The sequence below is a fragment of the Rutidosis leptorrhynchoides genome, chromosome 3, assembly GCF_046630445.1.
Source record: "Rutidosis leptorrhynchoides isolate AG116_Rl617_1_P2 chromosome 3, CSIRO_AGI_Rlap_v1, whole genome shotgun sequence".
Taxonomy (NCBI): Eukaryota; Viridiplantae; Streptophyta; class Magnoliopsida; order Asterales; family Asteraceae; genus Rutidosis; species Rutidosis leptorrhynchoides.
In genome coordinates, this window is record NC_092335.1 from 19315964 (window position 1) to 19326720 (window position 10757).

General features: G+C 34.8%; 1 non-coding gene across 1 annotated transcript; it reads left to right on the forward strand.

Annotated features, from left to right (window-relative positions):
- Nucleotides 1-453: 453 nt before the first annotated feature.
- Nucleotides 454-560, forward strand: LOC139903353 (small nucleolar RNA R71). The gene has a single exon (XR_011778178.1). It is a non-coding gene; the product is annotated as a small nucleolar RNA R71 (small nucleolar RNA).
- The last annotated feature ends 10197 nt before the right edge of the window (nt 561-10757 follow it).

A 10757-nucleotide genomic window follows, 5' to 3' on the forward strand; every position in this document is an offset into this window, starting at 1 on the left:
ACGTTTCGATTGTAGTTTGGTCTTGGCGATTGATAATTATTTTGATAATTATTTCCCGGCCTTTGGTTTAGGTATGAAACATTCTCTCATTGTTCCATTGTTTGTTCAATACTGAGAAAATCTTTTGTTAAATGTGGTCCTCCACACTGCTCACAATTGATTCTTATTGCGTGAATATCTTTAGTCATCTTTTCCAATTTTCTTTCGAAAGAATCTAGCTTTGCGGAAATGAAATCAAAGTCATGGCTAGAATCGGCTCTTGCCGCTTTGGATGACTGTAAGATATCTTTCCCTTGGTGCCACTCATGCGAGTGGGAGGCTGTTTTATCAATAATCTTGTGAGCTTCGGTAGCGGTATTCTTCATAATGGAACCACCAGCAGCTGTGTCGATGTCTTTTCTGGTAGCGACATCGACGCCTTTATAGAATATTTTAACTATTTGGAAAGTGTCTAAACCGTGTTGAGGACATCCTCTCAACATCTTTCCGAATCTTGTCCACGCCTCAAATAACGTTTCATTTGGATTTTGTGCGAACGTGGCAATTTCTCCTTAAAGTCTCACGGCTTTAGATGCTGGAAAGAATCTTTGAAGAAATTTCTCCACTAAGACATCCCATGTATCAATTGCTCCTTCGGGTAATGATTCTAACCAATCTTTAGCTTCCCCGGTTAAAGTCCAAGGGAACAACATAAGATAGATCGTTTCATCCTCAATTTCTCCGATTTTAAATAGAGTACAATTTCTCTTAAAAGTTCGAAGATGTTCGTTTGGATCTTCTTTTTCTGTACCACCGAATTGGCATTGATTAGTAACCATGTGTAGGATTTGTCCTTTGATTTCAAAATTTGGTGGTCTAACTTCTGGTTGAGTAATGGCATGACCTTGGCCCGTACGTGTGGCTCTCATTCGGTCTTCCATAGTTTGAGGTTCTGGATCTGCCATATCTTGACAAGTTGAATCCGAATCACTAGATGATTCTGATTTAACTGTTCCTTCTTTGACAAACTCCGTTTGAATAAATTGTGGTTCAGGAGGAATGTTTAATGTATCAGGATCTTGGAATTGTCCCTGAATATCCTTCGGGCTCTCAATTGTGAAGTCGGGTTCAAAAAATGGATTATCAGAAATTTGAATTGAAGTACTTGTTCGACTAGATGATGATTCTAAAAATTCAATGGCAGCAATATTTGCTAGATGCCTTGATCGAGTTACAGGTGGTGAACGTATTAAAGGTGGTGAACGTTTCGCTTGGTGCATTCACTGAATATCCTATTAGTTAAAAAGATAAAAATTATATAAGTTATCAAATTAATAGACTTTTCTGATTTTGCCCACATTTCGAATAGCCAAAAGATGCAGCAGGTAGCCAGGACCCTTTAAATCGAAAGTCCACAACTCGCCACTAACAAATCCAACTATTACTACGAACCAGAAAATTTGGATGTCTATCAATTTAATTGCTTACAATAATTTTTCCGACGAAATTTAAAGAAAATAAAGAAAATTCTAGGTCCTAAAAACTAGAGCGTAGAAATGAAAAAGAAAAAGCGCGTCGAAAAACGTCGAAAATTAAAAATAAGAAATAAAAATGTCAAAACTTAAAAGTCTAAAAACTAAATCTAAAAAGTTGCACCTAAAAGTATTAAAACTTAAAATGCAATTCTATACGGAAAATGACAATTACTTAAAAAGCACTAAAATTTATAAACTTAAAATGGCGTCGCAAAATTCTAAAGCGCCTAAATCTTAATTCTAAGGAAAAAGCACTTAAGGGATTTTATGGCAAAACTTATAAGTCTAGAAATATAAAATTACTATGGCAAAAACTAACTTAAAACTAATTACGAACGAGAATTATAAAAATTATGAATAAACGATAAAAATATAGATTATAAAAATAAACTAAAGTATTAAAAATACAATTTTTATAAAAATATTATTTTTATATTGTTTATATAAAAATATTAATTTTTATATAATTAATAAAACTTAATAAACTTAAATTACAAATTAAATGTAAAATTAAAACTAAATAATATAATAAATAAACCCTAATTCTAAATAATTAATAATAATTATAATTTATTAAAACCCTAATTCGACGGATCCTATGTTTCAGGTCTGTCACCTCAGCTTATGCGATCGCATGAGTTTTAGTTATAATTCCATGCGTTCACATGGAGTTGGTTACCATGCCAGATGTTTTGGGCTGCTACAGTACTGGACCCGAATAATTTTTAATTTTTAATTTTTATGATTTTAAATATATATAAAATATTTATATAAAATATAATAAACTTATATAAATATATTTTTACAGAAAATATTATAGCGTTCCGCTTTTGGTTAGTAGGTTCCCCGGCAGCGGCGCCAAAAATACTTGTTGTGCAACGAGTGGTATACGAAAATATATTAGTTTTTAATACAAAATACGGTATAAATTATACAAGTTTGATTTATTTATTACAAATGGTTATACCTAAACCTTGCTACACACTTATAGGCAGTGTACCTAATCGTAGAGTAGTGTAGTTTTTAGTAAGTCCGGTTCGTTCCACAGGGAGCTACAAATTTGAAAACGTACTATATATATATATATATATATATACATATATATATATATATATATATATATATATATATATATATATATACATATAAGTAGTAATATTATTATTATTAAAGGGGGGTTTTACCGTTTAACGACCGGTTTGTCAATTTTTAAGTTTTAGCGTAAAAATAAATGACAATAATTAAAGTGTGTAAAATAAATGACGATAAATAAAATAGCGATGAAATATGAAATAAAAGAATTATGCTTATTTAAATTTCCGTAATCATGATGTTTGACGATTTATTTTAATCTGTTACCCTGGGTTAATTGTTCTTTGTCCTGGATTATTTAATATGTCTATTTAGTTTTTGTCCAAAATAGTCCATCAGTCATAATTATAAAGTGCGAGTGTCCTCGTCAAATTACCCTTATACCCGAAGTCAAATATTCCAACTAATTAGGGATCCAAACTGTAACAAGGTCTTAATACTTTGTTAATAACTATACCAGGATATCGACTGTATGTAGTCCAAGGTTTTAATACTATGTTAATAATTATACCAGTTATCACTGTATATAATTCACCCCTGTTTTAATAGGTCCATTGATTATTAATCCATTACCCGTATCCAGTCAAATGGACAATTATTAGTGAATATAAATATCCCGCCCATCGTGTCCAATAAGGCATATGGGGTTATTTATAGGTACATCAAATTGTAAATCTCTATATTAAATTAACGAACTATCATTCAGTTAAACAAATATAAAGTCCATTAATAGTCAATAGTCCAGTGTCCACAAGTGTCGGTCTTTTGTCCAAACCCTAATTATGGTCCAAAGTCCAATAACCCCGTCTTAATATTTAATCCAAATCATGATTACTTCGACTTAAATAAGCATAATAATAACTTAGCAACGAGACATTAATTTAAAAAGGTTGAACATAACTTACAATGATATAAATCGCGTAGTGTTACACGGACAGAGTTTCGACTCAAAAACCTTAAAACATTTGTTACAATAACCTTATTATTAAACTTAAATTAAAATTAAAATTATAATTATAAATATAAATTATTCTTACAGAAGAAAGAAAGAAAAGAAGTGAAGGTGTGTTTAATTCGGCCGAATTTGTTCCAATTTATAGAACTTGGCCAGCTTTTTGGTCCCATGCGATCGCATGGCAAATGTTCTTCCAGGCCATGCGATCGCATGGCCTCCTGATCCAGCTCACAATGATTTGTTTTCTAGTTTGTCGACATAATATTTAATTATTTATAATATATATATAATTTTTATATAATTATATATATATTATATTATATTCTTGTGCATAGTTGACTTGTACTTTCAGCTCCGTTGAGTCGTACGTTGTTACTTGGTTTATGTCCCGGTTCCGGATTTTCGAACGTCTTTTTGTATGCTGAGATATCTTGTACTTTGCGTTCCGCGACTTGTACTCTTGTCATTTTTAGACGTTATTCATCAATAAATTAAACCACTTGGATTATAACGTGTACTTTTAAGCATTCTGGTCATTTGCGTCTTCAAATCATCAATTCTGCCTTTTGTCTTCACCTTTTATTATTTAAACGAATATCACTTGTAAATAGAACAATTGCAACTAAAAGCTTGTCTTTCTGGAAGGATAATGTTATGAAATATATGTTCGTTTGTAGCATTATCAATGGTAAAGTATCTCACAATCATAATCTTTTACTACATCCATCCATCTACGTTGGCGATAATTTAAATCTCGTTGATCAAAAAGATGTTTCAAACTCTTATGATCCGAATAAATCATACACTTGACACCATACAAGTAGTGGCGCCAAATTTTCAACGCATGCACCACTGCCTCCAATTCGAGATCATGAGTCGGGTATCTCTTTTCGTGTTCCTTCAACTGTCTAGAGGCATAAGTGATGACTTTACCCCGTTGCATTAGAACACACCCGAGCCCATTTAATGAGGCATCACAATAAACCGTCATATCTTCTATACCTTTCGGTAACACCAAGACCAGAGCTTGACACAATTTCTCCTTCAACAATTGGAAAGCAATCTCTTGCTCATTTTCCCAATTAAATCTCGCGTTCTTCCTTGTCAATTTCATCAATGGAGAGGCGATCTTAGAAAAGTCTTGGATAAACCGACGATAATAACCGGCCAATCCGAGAAAACATCGGATTTCCGTAGGTGTAGTCGGTTGTCCCCAACTCTTTACCGTCTCTATCTTCCCCGGATCTACTTGAATACCTTCTTTATTCACAATATGGCCAATGAATTGAACTTCCCTTAGCCAAAATTCACACTTGGAGAATTTAGCATACAACTTCTCCTTCCGCAATGTCTTCAACACACCGCGCAAATGGTGTTCATGTTCCTTCATACTCTTAGAATAGACAAGTATGTCGTCAATGAACACAATTACCGACTTGTCCAACATAGGTTGGCACACTCGGTTCATAAGATCCATGAATGCCGCCGGTGCATTCGTAAGACCAAAAGGCATTACCACGAATTCAAAATGCCCGTAACGCATTCGAAAAGCCATTTTATCAATATCTTCCTCACGGACCCGCATTTGGTGATAGCCGGACCGTAAGTCAATTTTAGAGAAATACGTCGCGCCTTGGAGTTGGTCAAATAAATTGTCAATCCGAGGCAATGGATAACGTTTCTTGATCGTCACTTTGTTCAACTCCCGATAATCGATGCACATCCGCATACTACCATCTTTCTTCTTCACGAATAAAACCGGAGCAGCCCATGGCGAAGCACTCGGTCGGATAAAACCCTTTTCAAGCAACTCTTGGGTTTGATTCAACAATTCTTGCATTTCTGTTGGTGCTAAACGATAAGGAGTTTTAGCAATGGGAGTAGCCCCCGGAACCAACTCAATGCGAAATTCAACTTGTCTTTCCGCCGGAACACCCGGCAACTCATTCGGAAAAACGTCTTCGAATTCATTAACCACCGGAATTTCACGAATGGATGGTGGCTCTTCACGAGTATCAACTACATGGGCAAAAAAAGCCATGCCACCACTACTAAGAAAACGACGTGCCCGTGCATAAGTGCATAACGACACAAGCCTTCTACGTTTCTCGCCATGAATAATTAACTCTCCCCCACTTGGGGTCTTTACACGGATAAAGTTTTCATAGCATGCAATATCAGCTCTATTATGATTGAGCCAATCCATACCAATGACGATATCAAACTCACCCAAAGTCATCGGGATGAGATCAATTTTAAAGGCTTCGGCACCAAACACAACATTACAATTTTTACACACATCAACCCCTAGCACCGTCTTACCATCTGCTATTTCAACTTCTACCGGATGACTCAACTTAGCTAGCGGTTTATTTAGCTTAGGCACAAATCTTGGTGATACAAACGATAAATTAGCACCGCTATCAAATAGTATCCTCGCCGGATTAGAGTTAACCATGAAAGTACCTGAGACAACTTCATTGGATTGTTTGGCTTCATCATTAGTCATCAAATAATTTAGTCCCCTAGCCGTACCCGCCGCTTTCTCTAGCCTCTTAATTTGATCATCGCACAAATCGGGACACTCCGACTTTCGGTGCCCTTTTTTGACAATTGAAGCATGTGAGTTTGTTCGTAGCCGGCTTTGGACATTTACGAGAGATGTGACCCTTTTGCCCACAATTAAAGCAAGTAGGGAGAAAATTCCCTAAATCACCCTTCTTCACGCTATTAACACTTTCGGAACCTTTCTTGTTCTTCTTGTTTGAAAAGTTCGAATGATTCGAACCTTCGAATTTTATCTTAGAGAAAGAGAAATCACTTCTTTTCGGCACCTCCGGTTTGAAATCCCGAGCCAACTCAAACAACTCTTCAAAAGACTTAGCCATTCCCCGACTAATCTTTCCCTTCAACTCATCGCTTAAGGTACGATAGAAATCTTGCGTCAACATTTGATCATCACCGACATACTTCGGACAAAAACGAGCTTTTGACAAGAAAGTAGACTTGAGAGTAACCAAGTCCATAGAACCTTGTTGCAAATTGCTCAACTCGTCCTGGATTCTATTAAGGTCGGATTAAGTTCGGTATTCCTTAAAGAATTCCTTTCTAAACTCTTCGCACGACAAACTCATACATTGTTCTTCGCCATACAATTGAATTTTACCATCCCACCACAACTTAGCCTCTTCACGTAACATATTAGCATCATATCTCGTCTTTTTCTCGGGAGGACATTCACCGGTACGAAAAGCACCTTCGATGTCGAAAACCCAACATGTACCCTTCAAAGGATCTCTCACCCCATTAAACATCGGTGATTGAGCATCCTTGAAGTTCTTGTAATGGAAGTATCGCCTTCCATGTCCACCATTACCATCACCCCTTTCACCATGATGATTTATGTTTCTAGCTTCGAGTACCTCTTCGATCACGGCATTCATTCGTTCGTTGATTAACTCGGTTATTTGCCCATCAACCGATTCTTGGAAGACCTTTTTGACATCCGCAAGAAAATCCGCTTTTTGTCTTTTAAAGATGGCCTCCACATTAGCCGTGAACTCGGAGTCTTCGCTCGTACCTTCGTTATCGATATCGGGTCCATTTCTCATCTTCATTCTATAAAACAGTTTAGGTTAAACAATGAAACGAAAAGGAAATGACACATATATACCACACCGCCCCATCTTGCTTGACACTCGTTGTACATCGCTTGTTTGACATGATTTGAACCCGTAACAATGGTAGCTTGATAAATGTATAGAGGGGTATAAAATATATATAGAAATGCTATTAATTACGCTACAATATACACAAGTTATTTATTTATTTATAGAATGGATATACCTAAACCTTGCTACACACTTATAGGCAGTGTACCTAATCGTAGAGTAGTGTAGTTTTTAGTAAGTCCGGTTCGTTCCACAGGGAGCTTTTATGTGTCTATAAAAACATAAGTTTATATATATTTTATAATATAAGTTTATATATAATATAGCATTATTATTATTATAAAGGGGGGGTTTTACCGTTTAACGACCGGTTTGTCAAATTTTTAGTTTTTGCGATAATGTAAATTGCGATAAAATAAATTGCGAGTAAATAAAATAGCGATGAAATATGAAATAAAAGTATTATGCTTATTTAAACTTCTGTAATCATGATGGTTGACGTTTTGGTTATATATTATTACCCCGGGTTAATTGTTCTTTGTCTTGGTTTATTTGATACGTCTATCTGGCTTTTGCCATAATAGTCCATCGGTCATAAATATAAAGTGCGAGTGTCCTCGTCAAATTACCCTTATACCCGAAGTCAAATAGTCCAACTAATTAAGAATTTAAACTGTGACGCAGTTATCACTTTTGTCAACAATTACACCAGTTATCACTGTATGTAATCCACCCCTGTTTTAATTAGATATGAATACTAATTTACCCACTTGATCAGTTTGAATACTCAATTACCCAACCCGAATAATTAATTAAATGATTATAATAGACTCCGTATGAACGTCACTAAATAGGACAACCATAATCATTATTAATTATTAGGCTAATTAATTTAAAGATAGGTTCGACAGACTCCAATGAGTTGTCACTCGATTAGACAATATCCCCCATCTATTAATAGTCCATAGTCCAATGTCCACAAGTGTCGGTCTTTGTCCAAACATTAATTATGGCCCAAAGTTCAATAACCCGATCTTAATATTTAGTCTAACATCACGATTACTTCGGCTCAAATAAGCATAATAATAACTTAGTTACGAGACATTAAATTAGAAAGGTTGAACATAACTTACAATGAGTATTAATCGCGTAGTGTTACACGGATAGAGTTTTGACTTACAAAACCTTAAAACATTTGTTACAATAACCTTATTATTAAAATTAAGTTAAATTAAAATTATAACATGAATATAAATTAGAGAGAAAGAAAAGATTGAAATTAATCAATCTGGGGTGTTGAATTCGGCCAGAAAATGATCAATTTATAGACCTGACCAGGAATTCACTACCATGCGATCGCATAGAAATAAAGCTTCCAGGCCATGCGATCGCATGGCCCTCTGATTTTAGATATTTTGAGTTTCCAAACGTGGGCTGCTACGATATTATAATATATAATAATATATATAATTATTTATAATTATATATATTATATTATATTTTTGTGCATAGTTGACTTGTACTTTCAGCTCCGTTGAGTCGTACGTTGAGATATCTTGTACTTTCAGCTCCGGATTTTCAAACGTCTTTTTGTACGCTGAGATATCTTGTACTTTGCGTTCCGCAGCTTGTGCTCTTATCAATATTTAGACGTTATTCATCAATAATTTGAACCACTTGGATTGTAACTTGTACTTTTTAGCTTTTTGGCCATTTGCGTCTTCAAATCGTCAATTATGCCTTTTGTCTTCACCTTTTATTATATAAACGAATATCACTTGTAAACAGAACAATTGCAACTAAAAGCTTGTCTTTCTGGAAGGATAATGCTATGAAATATATGTTCGTTTGTAGCATTATCAAATATTCCCACACTTGAGCGTTGCTTGTCCTCAAGCAATATAGAACTTGAATCACACTAATCACTTCTTTATTCTTCACACTTTATACATCAGTGATTTTGATACGGCGGTATGAACAATGATAGTAATATTGTGGTTTACAGTCCCACATGGCTATAAAAATTTAGATCCTTTAGGAAATTGGATCTTTATGAAAACATTTGATCTTTTGAAAATTCAAGCTAGATTTTACCCTAGACAGGTTTTTCGGAATAACCCTTCACCGGTGTTTGCAAAATATTTTTATGGATTGTGGGTTTCAAATTTTAAAATTTTAGCTCAAAAGTTGCGATTTTGTGTCACCCACTTGCTAACCTTGTATTAGGAAAGCACACGTCCAGTTTACTTGTCCCGTATATTATCTTTCGGTAAACGACCGTCCGGTTGTAAAGGAAAGCGATGAACAAGCAACTGTTAAGGCGATGTCTAATGACATGCGTATGATTATGGTCCACAACGTGTCGGATGCAATTACTATCCTTGGTAGGAGCAATAGTAAAGATCACCCTATAGTTTTTCGGTCTGGCACAAGGTCCTGTCTTAGACCATGCTATGCAACCACCGTTCTTACGGTTGACACCCGATTTGGTTCAGGTGACCTAATGAATTCTGATGAATTCTCAGGATTTTACGTTCAATGGTAATGAACGCATTAAAAATGGGTTTTTCAGAAAACAAATCGGTTTTAGTTTTGATCAAAATATTTTCTCGTTCAAGCTCGAGTTTAGATATCATTGAATTCCATGAGTTTGAATTCTCAATCTTTAAGGTCAATCTCAAGGATTGAGTAATATCAGGCTTAAAAGCTGATTTTTTATTTTTAAGGAGATTATCCTTTCTGGGGGTCTGATTCATTAGTCTTATACATCTAATTTGCACGGCGCCCTCCCCATTTTACGAGACAGATCCTCTCATGGTTAGGATAAGTCTAACCACTTGGCGACCCTGTTTGATGCTGAGGTCCGTGGATTTCCTGCAGATTTTAGAGTTGACTTTTCTAGATTTTTCGTCAACCTACAGCTGGTCTGGACGATAACTTCTTGACCTAAATCAAGAAGGGCGTGTCTTTTTCGGAAGACTTTACTTCCTTTAATGATGGAATTGATTCATCGTGTAGATCCATCTTTCTCATATATTTATATTACAGTAAAACGGGTAAAACTGATTAGTTTAGTCCAAAGCAAAAGTACCTACAATAATCTTGTACAAAAATGTGTGATATATGTTTTAAATAACTTGGTAATTCTTCCCACACTTAGCTTTTATTTATGTTTTTCTTTGCCTTTTTATTCTCGTCTATTCCATTCTTAAATGAATTCTAGCATTTAAGGTTGTTTCTCAATTTATGTCCTTTTTAAGGCAACGATAATTTCGGTTTTATCACCTAGTTTTATCGTTCATAAATATGTATAAACATGATTTTGAATTCATTTAATTGAATTTTTTTTAAAATTTTCATAAAATTTGACAATTAAACTAAGTGTATTAATAATATGTTTAACCAAAAGAATTTAATCTCTCCCCACACTTAAGATCTTGCAATGCCCTCATTTGCAAGAAATCAGTAAAAATTTAAATTCATGAGGGTGATTAGCGTAGAAAATGATTAAAATTTTACCAAAGT